At 43.4% G+C, this 11,685-nt stretch overlaps 1 long non-coding RNA gene across 1 annotated transcript in view; it reads right to left on the reverse strand.

The window, feature by feature from the left end:
- LOC148149701 (uncharacterized) overlaps nt 1-8,340 on the reverse strand; it is a 52,784-nt gene extending 44,444 nt beyond the window's left edge. The window contains exon 1 of the long non-coding RNA XR_015757318.1: nt 8,225-8,340. This is a non-coding gene — a long non-coding RNA (uncharacterized LOC148149701). The remainder of the gene's footprint in view (nt 1-8,224) is intronic.
- Nucleotides 8,341-11,685: the final 3,345 nt, after the last annotated feature.

Raw genomic sequence — 11,685 nt, forward strand, 5'->3', positions numbered from 1 at the left:
CCAGAACTTGCCAGAATGTGGTACTGTGAGTGATTGTGATTGAAATATCACACACACAGCTTGATTGACCACAGCGAGTTTATCGTGACAGATATTCAAGAGTCTAGATCAGAGTGGTGCTGGAAAAGCACAGCAGTTCAGGCAGCATCGGAGGAGCAGGAAAATTGACGTTTCGGGCAAAAGCCTCTATTCCTGATGAAAGGCTTTTGCCCGAAACGTCAATTTTCCTGCTCCTATGATGCTGCCTGACCTGCTGTGCTTTTCCAGCACCACTCTAATCTAGATTCTGGTTTCCAGCATCTGCAGTCCTTGTTTTTACCTGTATATTCAAGAGTGGAAAAAGTGAGGACTGCAGATTCTGGAGATCAGAGTCGAAGAGTGTGGTGCTGGAAAAGCACAGCAGGTCAGGCAGCATCAGACAAGCTGGAGAGTCGACGTTTCGGGCAAAACCCTTCATCAGGAATGAGGCTTGTGAGCTGAGGGGGTGGAAAGATAAATGAGAGGGGGTGGGGCTGGGCGTAAGGTAACTGAGAGTGCGATAGGTAGGTGGAGGTGGGGTAAAGGTGATAGATCAGCAGGGAGAGTAGAGCAGATAGGTGGGAAGGGTAGGACAGGTCGTGAGGGAGGTGCCGAGTTGGAAGGTTGGAACTGGAGTAAGGTGGGGTGAGGGGAAATGAGGAAACTGGTGAAATCCATATTGATGCTGTGTGGTTGGAGGGTCCCAAGGTGGAAGATGAGGCATCCTTCCTCCAATTGTCGGGTGGTTAGGGAGTGGTGATGGAGGAGGCCCAGGGCCTGCATATCCTGCAGCTTCTAGTATTGGGGACAATGGTTTGGTTATAAAGTTTCTAATGACGGGGAGAATCAGCTGCAGCCATAAAAATTTAGAATTAGAGGGGGTCAATTTAGAACAGAAAATGAGAGACATTTCTTCAGCCAGAGAGTGGTGGGCTTGTGGAATGCATTGCCGCAGAGTGCAATAGAGGCCGAGACATTAAATGTCTTCAAGGTGGAGATTGATAAATTCTTGACCTCGCAAGGAATTAAGGGATACAGGGAGAGTGCAGGTGAGTGGAATTGAAATGCCCATCAGCCATGATTAAATGGCGGAGTGGACTCGATGGGCCAAATAGCCTTACTTATGGTCTTATGGAGTGGGAGGGGTAGTTGAAGGGTTCAGTCATGGGGTGGTGGGATTGGTTGGTGTGATGTCCTGAACTCATTTTTACATACCTTGAAATTGTCCTATTCCCCAGGAACTCCTCACATACGTTCAGGACAGCACCCACACCCTTCACCTCCTCCAATACGATTGTTTCCCTGGTCCCCAATGCCTCATCTTCACCATGGGCATCTAGTCCCTCTACATCTCCATCCGCCACGACTAGAGTCTTCAAACCCTCCATTTCTTCCTGTCCTGGCATCCCCACCAGTACCCTTCCAGTGACACTCTCATTTGTTTGGTTGAACTGGTCCTCAACCTCAATAATTTCTTCTTTGAATCTTCGTACTTCCTCCAGATGAAAGGGGTAGCCATGGGCACCCATATGGGCCCCAGCTATGCCTGTCTCTTTGTCGGTTATGTGGAACAGTCCACCTTCTGCAGTTACACCGGCACCAATCCCACCTTTTCCTCCGCTACAATGATGACTGTATTGATGCCATCTTGTGCTTCCATGAGGAGATTGAATGGTTCATCAACTTCACCAACACATTCCATCTTAATTTCACCTGGACCATCTCAGACACCTCTCTCCTCTGCTTGGACTTCTCCAACTTCACCAACAGTGGCCGACTAAACACGGACATCTTCTACAAACCCACCAACTCCCACATCTATCTGGACTACACCTTCTCTCGCCCTGCTTCCTGTAAAAACGCTATCCCTTACTCCCAATTCCTCCATCTCCATCACTCCCAGGAGGACCAGTTTCACCACAGAACACACCAGATTGTCTTCTTCTTCAAAGACCACAATTTCCCCTCCCACACAGTCAATGATGCCCTCGGGCACATCTCACCCACATCTGCCCTCAAACCCCACCCCTGTAACCACAACAAGGACAGAACCACCTTCCCCCCCCACCAGTCCTCACCTTCCACCCCACCAACCTCCGTATACATCACAACACCCTCCGCCATTTCTGCCACCTACAAACAGACCCCACTACCAGAGATATATTTCCCTTCCCAACCCTATCTGCTTTCCATAATGGCCATTCCCTCCGCGACTCTGTTGTCAGGTCCACACCCCCCACTAACCCACCCTCCCCTCCCTTCACTTTCCCCTGCCACTGCAGGAATTGCAAAACCTGCACCCACATCTGTCCCCTCACCTCCATCCAAGACCCCAAAGGAGCCTTCCACATCCATCAGAGTTTCACCTCACTTTCACACGTCATTTACTGTAGCTGTTGCTCCTAATACGATCTCCTCTACATTGGGGAGGCAGGACACTTACTTGCAGAGTGCTTCAGAGAACATCTCTGGGACATCCACACCAACCAATCCCACCACCCTGTGGCCAAACACTTCAACTCCTCCTCCCACTCTGCCAAGGACATGCAGGTCAAGGGCCTCCTCCATCGCCAAACCCCCACCACCTGACGCCTGGAGAAAGAACAGCTCACCTTCTGCCTTGGGACCCTCCAACTTCATGGCATCAATGTGGAATTCACCAGTTTCCTCATTACCCCCCCCCCCTCACTTTATCCCAGTTACAAACTTCCAACTCGGCACCGCCCTCATGGCCTATCCTACCTGTCCATTTTTCTTGCCACCTGTCCGCTTCACCAACCCCCCTCCCATTTATCTCTCCACCCCCTCAGCTCACAAGCTTCATTCCTGGGAAGGGCTTATGCATGAAATGTCAATTCTCCTACTCCTTGGAAGCTGCCTGACCTGCTGTGCTTTTCCTGCACCACACTCTTGACGAGATTCAAGAATGGTCCAGTGCTGGAAAAGTTACTGGTAAGTTTAAATATTGTTTGTTGGTTAGCCAAGAATTGAGCTCTATGGGCTAGCAGACTATCCAGAAAATATAAGAGCAGAGTAGACCATTCGGCTCAGCGAGTCTGTTCAGTCTTTTGATCATGGCGACTATGTTTCCCAACCCCATTCTCCTGCCTTCTCCTTGTAGCTCTTGATCTCCTTACTAATTAAGAACCTCTCTGTCTCTGTCTTAAACACACTTGGCCTCCACAGCCCTCTGTGGCAATGAGTTCCACAGAGACACCATTCTCTGGATGATGAAATCCCTCCTCATCTCAGTTCTAAAGGATCGCTCCCCACTCTGAGGCTGTGCCCTGTGGTCCCAGTCTCTCCCACCATTGGAAACATCTTCTCCATGTCCACTCTATCCAGGCCTCTCAGTATTCTCAGATTTCCCCTCAACTTTCTAAACTCCATTGAGTACAGAGCTAGAGTCCTCAACTGCTCCTCATATGATGAGACCTTCATCCCTGGGATCATTCTTGTAAACTTCTTGTTGAGGTAGTCCCTGATCAGATTGGCATAAATGTGGCCAGAGTAGTGCTCGGCATTGACATAAATATGGACGCAGTAACAGATTTAGTTTGCCTGCTCCAGCATTTATTTGAGGTCACAAGTTAGAATAATGGTAGCATTGAGAAGAGTGATAATCCAATGTAACAGGGTCTACTTTGAACAAAGAATTTTACAAATTAATATACAGGAAGTTCTGCAGAAACAGCAGCTGCAGAGGTCTATAGGATGCAGTTTAATACGAAATGTCTAAGAACAGAGAGCCTGAAATTTGTAGTAAGCATGAAAGAGAAAAGTAGGATCCCATAATAGCAGAGGCAGATGATAAAGGTGGGATTATGGCTCATAAAAATCTAGGAGATCAGACAAGTTCATTAAACTGTGACAGTGGTTGAGTTTTAGTTGTATCAATGAAAGGTATGTTGTCTTGTTAGGTAAAGAGTTAGTCAGAGTAGAGGCAGTAACTTTCATCACAGAACACAGTATGTGAGTAGAATCAGCTAAATTGTAGCTGTAAGATAGAGGAACAGTGTCTACCTGACCCTTTTGTATCACCTGTGATCAGGGCAATAGGAAATATAAGATGGGTAACAGAATGAGACAGGGATAGCAATTAATAAAATGAATAACAGAATTCGAGCAGCCCTTAGAGATAAGAAAGTCTGGGAAATGTCAGAAAAAGAGTATAGCTGTTAACTTTGGAATATGAATTGATGGGATACATTGTAAGATCCCAAGGCCTGACGATAACGATGACTGGTAAACATTGTAAGGTCATGGGGAACCTAGGGTTGTCTGCAGAGGTGTCCATCATTGATCAAGTGTTTCACAGATTAAGAGGAAAGAACAGTGACAATGTTGCATACAATTATTGTAATGCAAATGTATAAAAATGCTGTATCCCACAGAGGAGCTAGAGCATCATTGACCTCTCTTCCAATCTGAGCTGGATATTAAAAGGGTGACTGGGCCCCACACAAAGGAGTGGTCTCTGATCTCTCCCACACGTGTGGTGAAGTGCTCAAATTGCACTTCTGAACACAGAACTTGAGGATGCTCTTAGACATCTCTCCCTTCTCTGAACCCCTCCAACACGAACCTTCCTTATGCACACATTCCAAACCTGTTCACAATATTCCAGTCTGACCAATGTCTTATACAGCCTCAGCAGTAGATCTCTACTCTTGTATTCAAGCCCTCTTGAAATGAATGCTGACATTACATTTGTTTTCTTTACTGCCAGCTGAACCTTCCTATTAATATTGACAAACTTCTGAACTAGGACTCTTAAGTCACTTCATGCTTTAGATTTCCAAAGCTTTTCCCTGTTTCTAAAATAGTCTACACCTCTATTCTTCCTGAAAATGTGTATAAGCTCACAGATCACCATATTGTGTTACATCTGTTACTTGTTTGCCCACTCTCCTGACCTGCCCAAGTCCTCCTGCAGCCTCCCTGCTTCCTCAGCACAACCTGTCTCCACCTATCATTGTCTCATCTTCAAACTTATCACAATACCCTCAGTTCCTTCATTCAGATCATTGATGAATAACATGAATAGTTGTGGTTCCAACAGAGATCCCTGCAGATCTACACCGGCTGCCATCCTGAAAAAGACCCTTATATTGCCTGTGCCTTCTGTCAGTGAGCCAATCCTCTATCCATGTCAGTACATTGACCTGAATACCATGGCCTCTTACCTGATTTAGCAGCCTCCTGCATGACACCTTATCTCAGGACATCTGGAAATCCAAATAGACTATATCCACTGACTCTCCTTTGTCTAACTTGCTCCTTAAAGAATTCAAAAAGATTTGACAGGCATGACCTCTCCTTGATGAAGCTGTGCTGACTATTTTTACCATGTACCTCCGAGAACTCCGCAAGTCCATCCTTAACAATGGACTCTAAACTCTTATCGGCAACTGATGTCAGGCCAACTGGCCTATAATTTCCTCTGCCTCCTCTTGTCTTAAGAAGAGATGTTATGTCACCCATTTTCCAGTTCCCCTTGCACCCTCCCTGACTCCAGTGATTGCCTTTACCAACGCCTCAGCTATCTCCCTTAGAACTCTGGGGTGTAGTCGTCTGGTCCAGGTAAATTATCTACCTTCAGATCTTTAATCTTCCCAGCATCGTCACCTTAGTCATGGTCATTACATTTATCTCTTCCCCTGACTTCCTTGATGTTCTAATACGTTACTGGTGCCTTCAGTGTGAAAACCAATGCAAGGTACCTATTCAGTTTCACCTTCATTTCTTTGCTCCATGTTGCCACTTCTCCAGCCTTATTTTCCAGCTGTGCGATGTCCACTTTTCACTCTCTGTTATCTTATTTATCTCTAATAAAACTCTTACAATCCCTTTTTTAGTTATCTTCCTCTCATATTTCATCTTCTCCCCTTTCTTGCTTTTTTTAGTTATCTTCTTGCTGGTTTCCACTAATCTTCATCACATTATGTACTTTTTTTTTGCTTTCATGTTCTCCTTGATTTCCCTTTTCAGCCATGGTTGTTTTGCCCCTAAGAATGCTTCATCTCCTTCGGGATGAATTTCTGCTGTGCCTCCCAACTTACTCCCAGAAACTTCTGCCATTGCTGCTCCACTGTCTTCTTTGCTAGGCTCTACTTCCAATCAATCTGGCCAGCTCCTCCCTCATCTCTTTGCAGTTATCTTTATTCAATTGTAATACTGTGCTTCTCCCTCTCAAACTGCAGCGTGAATTCTATCATATTATGGTCTGAGGAATTCCTTCACCTTAAGCTCCCTAAACAGGTCTGTCTCAATACACATCACCAAATCCAGTATTGCCTGTTCCCTTGTGGGTTCTGCCATAAGCTGCTCCAAAAAACATCTTGTCGATATTCCACAAATTCCTTTCTTCAAGATTCATTATCACCTTGCTTTTCACTGTCCAACTGTATATTGAAGTCCCCCATGATTATAGTGCCTTCCTTACATGATTTATTTTCTGCACTACATCCTGGCTACCCTAGGAGGCTGTACATGACTGCCATCGGGGTCTTTTTCCCCTTTGCACTTTCCCAACCTACACATTATGCCTTCCAACTCTCTATCACTTCCTGCTGTCAATTTAATTTCATTTCTTACTAAGTGTCAGCACTGCCCCCTCTACCCATCTGCCTATCCTTTCGATAGGATGCTCATCTTTGGATAGTCATAGAATCATAGAGGCATACAGGACAGAAACAGACCCTTCAATCCAACTCATCTGCACTGATCAGACATCCCATTCTGACCTAGTCCCATTTGCCAGCATTTGGCCCATATCCCTCTAAACCTTTCTTATTCATATATCCATCCTTTTAAAGGGCGGCACGGTGGCACAGTGGTTAGCACTGCTGCCTCACAGCGCCAGAGAACTGGGTTCAATTCCCGACTCAGGCGACTGACTGTGTGGAGTTTGCACATTCTCCCCGTGTCTGCGTGGGTTTCCTCCGGGTGCTCCGGTTTCCTCCCACAGTCCAAAGATGTGTGGGTCAGGTGAATTGGCCATGCTAAATTGCCTGTAGTGTTAGGTTGTAGGGATATGGGTGGGTTGCGCTTCGGCGGGTCGGTGTGGACTTGTTGGGCCGAAGGGTCTGTTTCCACACTGCAAGTAATCTAAAAAAAAAAAAATCTAAAGATGCCTTTTAAATGTTGTAATTGTAATTGTACAGCCTCCACCACTTCCTTTGGCAGCTCATTCCATACCGACACTATCCTCCACATGAAAACGTTACCCCTCAGGTCCGTTTTAATTCTTCCCCTCTCACCTTAAATCAATGCCCTCTAGTTTTAGACTCCATCACCATAGGAAAAAGGCCTTGGTTATTCACCCTAACAATGTCCCTCATGATTTGATAAACCTCAATAAGGTCACACTTCAGCCTCTGACACTCCAAGGGAAATAGCCGCAGCCTATTCAGCCTCTCCCTAAAGCTTAAACCCTCCAGTCCCAGCAACATACTAGTAAGTCATTGTTTTGCACCATCTCAAGTTTAACAACATCCTTCCTATGGAAAGATGACCAGAATTGTACATGGTGTTCTAAAAGTGGATTTCCCAGTCCTGATCTCCTTGCAGCCTCATCCCTGTGTTACCCACATTACTGTACTTGCCAATTTTAATCTGCATCATAAGCTCATTTACCTTGTTTCATACACTGGATGTATTTAAGTACACCAGTACCCTCAATCCTGCATTCACTGCCTCTTTATCTGCCATGCCCGAAAATTCCTGACTCTTTCCATATTCTGTCCTTTTACTTATTCTGGAAACTTTAATAACCTCTGCTGAGCCCTCTCCCCCCACTCAACCCTTCAACTTTGTCCTTAAATTTAAGTGCAACCGAACTCATACCCCCACTATTTAGTTTAAAGCCCTGGATCACACAGCACTAGATATGTGATTCACCAGCACTCTGGTCCCAGCCTGATTCAGAAGGTGTCTATCCCATTGGGACAGCACCCTCCTTCCCCAGTACTGGTGCCAATGTCTCATGAATTTGAACCCGTTTCTCCTGCTTTAATCTTGTTGTGGTGGAATGTGGTGAGAAACTGGAGACTAAGAAGGTCCAGTGCAAGTACTGATCGTGGGTCCAGGGGTCAGAAGATGACAAGATACTGCAGAAACACCCTCCAGTAAAACAGCAAAGTGTCTTTAGTTGATGGTCCGACAGACATTAAATGCAAATAGAGGTAAAGCTTGAATAACTTACACATTGAAATACAAGCCACTGCATAGTCTTCAAACAGTATGAGAAGCAGAGAAGTTCTGATAGTTCAAAAGTTCTTGTTACTGCCAATAAACTAAACAAGAGACATAACAAAGGGAAGTAGAGACGTAGGTTGGATGAGGTTCCAGGTAAAGAACAACCTCTTTTGTCTAATTGGTGGAAACCGATGACAGATGTGACAGTAAGTTTAAAACGAGGCCAGTTGCTATGGGTTTTGAGGAATGATGTTAAAGTGAGCACTTCCACAGCTGGAAAAGTGTTCTTATTTTGCTCTAGTTCTTTTGATCATATACTTACAGATCGATTAACATAAGATCAACACTGGGCACAAAGTGATATTTCGCAGAGAGAAACTGTCCAATGAGGTAGTAGAGGTGGAAGGAAACCTAAGAAACCAAAACAAATACATCTATCTCTCAGCCCCAACCCACAAGCCTCATTCCTGATGAAGGGCTTATGCCCGAAACATTGATTCTCCTGCTCCTCGGATGCTGCCTGACCTGCTGTGCTTTTCCAGCACCACACTCTCGACAAATACATCTATGATCTGATTTTTGTAAATATTACTTTTCAGCGAGATCTGTTTTGCTGAAAATGCAATGTGTTTAATCAGAAAGAAACCCTGCATTTTTTATTGGCATCAGAATGAAAAACTTTCAAGCCAGCTCTTTGTGCTGCAACTCAATAATAATGGGCTGGAACGACAGAATTTCAGAAATGTGACGTTATTAAGATTAAGGCAGGATTTAGATTGGAGTCGGGGTTGCGGAGCTATTAAACATATTAGTTTGGTTGTTAAGCATACCTGATCTGGGCTAACTTTTGTTATTGCTCATATCCCAGCTAATCAGACTTATCGTGGATAAATGATGTTATATATGAAGTAGTTGAAAATGTGTTGCTGGAAAAGCACAGCAGGTCAGGCAGCATCCAAGAAGCAGGAGAATCGACATTTCGGGCAGGAAGAAGAAGGGCTCATGCCCGAAACGTTGATTCTCCTGCTCCTTGGATGCTGCCTGACCTGCTGTGCTTTTCCAGCAACACATTTTCAGCTCTGATCTCCAGCATCTGCAGTCCTCACTTTCTCCTTATATATGAAGTAGCCTAAGAAAATCATTGAGCATTCAGACTGGACCAGATTCTCATTTAACATATTCAAGCTAAGTATTATGGTGAAACATCCTATTGTAGAAAATGATTTATTGACAAATAAACCAGTAAAAAGTCTTAAAACTGGAGAAGTGCATAATTAAGCTCCTATCGTTAGGTTACCCAAAGACCTGCTCAATTTTTTGTGACACTTCACATGCCGAAGTTCCTCGGAGTTATTCCCATGGAATTGATTTCGTCACAGCCTGGAAAATGGAAAATGTTTTGAAAATAAAGAGGTTTATAAAAGTACTTTCGCTGTTAAACACAGGCTCTTTTGAATGTAGTGAATCTAGTATTTTATCTGGCAAACATTTTAGGTGAGATACTGCACAATGGCTATGCTGAAGAGGGTTCACCCATTAAATGTTATGCACATAATTGATTGTTAAAAGATAAGAACATAAGACGTATGAGTAGGAGTAGGTCACCTCGCCCATAATTGTATATGTTTCTTCAAGGTCCCCTCTCATTCTTCGAAATTCCAATGAATATAATCCCAGGCTACTCAATCTCTCCCCATAAACCAACCTCCTCAACTCTAGAATCAAACTAGTGAACCTCCTCTGCACTCCCTCCATTATATCCTTTCTCAAGTAAGGAGACCAAAACTATACATGGTACTCCACGTACCTGGCCTCACTGGCATCCTATACAGCTGCAGCATAACCTCTCTATTTTAAAACTATTTTTAAATAATGTAAACACGATGAAAAGTGTGAAACAGTGAACTAACAGATTGACCTTTCCAACTTGAAATAAATGCTGGGTGAGATGAAGGACTGGATTATCCCATCCTAGGTGGGACTGGAGCTGAGGATAGGTAGGGCGAAAAATAGTCATTTCCAGACTTGCTGATCTTCCCAAAGGGAGGGTGTGATTTGGGTATCTTGGAACTGTCCTGAAACTGTTAAGGGATCAATTCAAGTTGTTGAAGTCCCATCAAATGGCTGCTTCAAGAGACATTCATTATATTCCTGGGAAGTGGGGTGGGATACAGTGTTTAGCAGCTCTTTATCAAGCCACCTGCATGAACACATGGACAATTCAAGGGACCAGTCAGGGGGACATTACTTTTTAAAAGGAATCTGATAAATGCTGGAGAGAGAAAAGAAGCAAAAACAGAAATTGTTGGAAAAGCTCAACAAGTCTAGCAGCATCTTTGGAGAGAAATGAGAGTTAACATTTCGGGTCCAGTGACCCTTCCTCAGAACAGAATCATGTTGACCTATATGAAGGAAGTGGATCTAACTGGAAGCAACAGAAATTAATTACAAATTCCTAATTCCTTTCAAGGAAAACAGTATGGAAACATTGGGCTGAATGGTTCCCTCTGTGCTCTATTTTTCCATGGCTCTGAGTTAGTTTCCGATAACTGCATTGTTTCTAACCGTGCAGCACTGCAAATCGCCCAGTAATTTGCACTGATTATCAACTCATGGGACCTTGCTTCATTACCACAAGTTGCTGGGTGATTTATACTCTAATAAAAGGCAGAATGTTAAAACTCACTATTATTTTGTCAGCAAATTTCAACCCATTATTAATGATGTACTTATTTTTGTTCTGAATAAAAATTAAATAAAATTTCATATTATAAAAATGAATAAAGTTCATGATTCAAAACACTTGATGATATTGTAAGTTACTGAGCATTTTCCAAATATATGTTAGCTGGTGAGAAAGTGAAAGAAGCTTAGTATTCACATTGAAGAACATCTGCCTTAATGTTGTATTGGTCTGCTTGCAGATTTGGTCCTGCTGATTACATTATAATTAAATCAGCCTTATCACTACAGCTACTTCTAATTGATGTTACTTGGTCTGATGAGATATCTTTATCACCAATTGACTTATACTGGACGCTTGATTACACTCAGATTTCGGAGAGTTAATTCACAGTCTTACACTTGATCAGGTCATTTGATCTATGTTGAAAAATGGTGGAGTTACTTTTCCTTCACAAGAAACTGGAGAGCCAAACAAACATTCAGTCTGTCTTGTGCTAATTCTCTGGCAGCATTTCAAAATGAAAATTACCACTTTCATTTTCTCCCAACTGCTTCAGTTCATCCTTTACTTCAATTATTTATTCAATTTTTCCTTGAATTAAATATTGCATCTTTTAATTGTTATCTGAAGTAACTATGATACGGTAAGAGAATTTATTTTCTAACATCTCTCCCACTTGCCTTTATGATTATTTTAAATTGATAACGCCATCATCACTGAATAGCCAAATAAATCCTTTTTTTAATTCATTGCATAAAATATCCTTCACAGTTTTAAAACCT

The sequence above is a fragment of the Chiloscyllium plagiosum genome, unplaced genomic scaffold (assembly GCF_037043375.1).
Source record: "Chiloscyllium plagiosum isolate Xiang-an unplaced genomic scaffold, Cpla_swu_hap1 HiC_scaffold_6, whole genome shotgun sequence".
Lineage (NCBI taxonomy): Eukaryota > Metazoa > Chordata > Chondrichthyes > Orectolobiformes > Hemiscylliidae > Chiloscyllium > Chiloscyllium plagiosum.